We start from the raw sequence: 1,998 nt of genomic DNA, 5'->3' as shown, positions 1-1,998 counted from the left end.
TGAACATGGCCATAATCTTGAAGAAAGGTCATCCCTTTTTTTTTTTTTTTTTCTCCCTTTTTGCCAAACAAAACACTAATTACATGAATATGGCCATAATCTTGAAAAAAGGTTTCTCAATTTTCTCCTTGTTAGCCAATTTCTTGAACCGAATGAAAGGACAAAAGTAACATAAAGGTAATCAACCGTATGTAGGCAACTCGGTTGGTACATATACGTACGTACATATATTCACGCATAGATACATACGAATATATAAATGATGAGAATTTATTATGGCAAACACTAGCACCAACCTAGTGGACCAAATAATAATCAACATCACTGATATTCTAATTTTGCATCAGCCTCTTTTTCTATCATAAATGGTGCCTTTTCCCTGTCCCGCCCGGCCCTGTATTACTCACATGGACACCATCCTCTCATCTCCTATACAAAAAATATAAAAGCTCAACCTAATTTCTGTACAATGCACAAGTTAGAACCCAACAAATTTTCCTCCTTTTTTGCCTTCTCCCTTAAACTTCTCTTCCGGGATGGAGCAGCCAACTAAACTTTGGCAATACACTATGCATGAACCTTTAAAAATCTCTTAAAAAATATTTATCCAAGTGACAGAGATTCTGGATATTAATGAAATACCTATCTGCAACTGAGATATCAAGAGAGTATCATGGACGACGATAACTGTTTTAGCCGGAACATTGACAGTAAAATCTTTCACTCCGTCCATTGATCTCAGAATCCTCTCTATCAGAGGAACTTCCGATGAACAGCATAGGCCCAACACATCAAAATAAGATTTCTGAAACTTTTTAGACATACTGCCTTCCATAAAACTCAACTTTTCTTGGTCTTCTGCATACACAATCACAAAAAATTCCAATAAATTAATTGATCTATTCATACACGATATAATACACACACACACACACACACTATACATATATACATACATATATACACATATATACACATATAAACTCATATACATATACAGAAACAAAAGTTCACACACACACACACACACATATATATGTTCATAGCTCTCTTTATTATGGGTTGGGTACCTTGTGAGAGTTCTACAGGTTCTAGTTTGTGGTGGCAAGAAGAGGCTGGAATTTATAGAAACTCATGCAAATGATATGACAGGGACTAATAACAGATTAAGTATAATAACGGAGGAGCGTTAACTGAAAGAAAGAAAAGAAGTTCACTTGGAATGAGTATTTTATTCTTGTCCAAGAATAATCCTCTGACATTTGGACCTCGGGATGAGGCATATATATTGCTACTTTGCTAGGAATCAGAAACGTAAAGAACAAAGTAAGTTGGAGTCCACATGTAAAATGCACTATGTGAGATTTGTAAAAAAAGATTTCAAGCTAGGAACCCTCAATTATTGCTTTTGGAATTCAAAAAGAACCAAATTATTACAACAGTTAAAGTAACTATACTTGCAAACTTAATTCCAATTTGCTACAATTAGTTAGTTACATTTCTCTTCATCAAAGAAGTTTTGGATGTTTGAATATATAATTATAATCTAGTAAGTGCATTTCCAATGCAGTTCATTGATTGCAATCTAGATATGCTACATCGAGGAGGAGTTATTATTATTATTATTTGTAGATATTCTCTATTTTAGCTCATATGACAACCTTCTAATGCAATCGACATTAACATTGACGATGCTCTAACTTTTTGTCAAGAATTTTGTATTATCATTTAATGAGTTTAGATATATGAGGTCTCTGTAAGGTTGTACTCTTAGCTATCCCGATATATTGTATTTTGAAACGAATAATGCTGATGAAAATACTAATGAATAAAAATGAATCACAACTCAATTGATGGACAATTAATAAGTGAACTCTGACGTCATCTAGACTAATATTAGGTACCGACGATGCCGCATGTATTACTTTTTTAATCATACCATAATTTTGAAGTCTCAAAATTTTAGAATTATTGAAGATCCACTAAATCTCACTACAA

The 1,998-nt window shown here is 33.2% G+C and overlaps 1 long non-coding RNA gene across 1 annotated transcript; it reads right to left on the bottom strand.

The window, feature by feature from the left end:
• Positions 1 to 56: 56 nt before the first annotated feature.
• Positions 57 to 1,250, bottom strand: LOC111379313. Its single transcript, XR_002700039.1, has 2 exons — positions 1,071 to 1,250; positions 57 to 858 (listed from the first exon to the last, which is right to left on the bottom strand). It is a non-coding gene; the product is annotated as an uncharacterized LOC111379313 (long non-coding RNA).
• Positions 1,251 to 1,998: the final 748 nt, after the last annotated feature.

This window comes from Olea europaea, unplaced genomic scaffold (genome assembly GCF_002742605.1).
Source record: "Olea europaea var. sylvestris unplaced genomic scaffold, O_europaea_v1 scaffold19707, whole genome shotgun sequence".
NCBI classification, from domain to species: domain Eukaryota; kingdom Viridiplantae; phylum Streptophyta; class Magnoliopsida; order Lamiales; family Oleaceae; genus Olea; species Olea europaea.
This window is presented reverse-complemented; position numbering and strand designations above follow the sequence as displayed.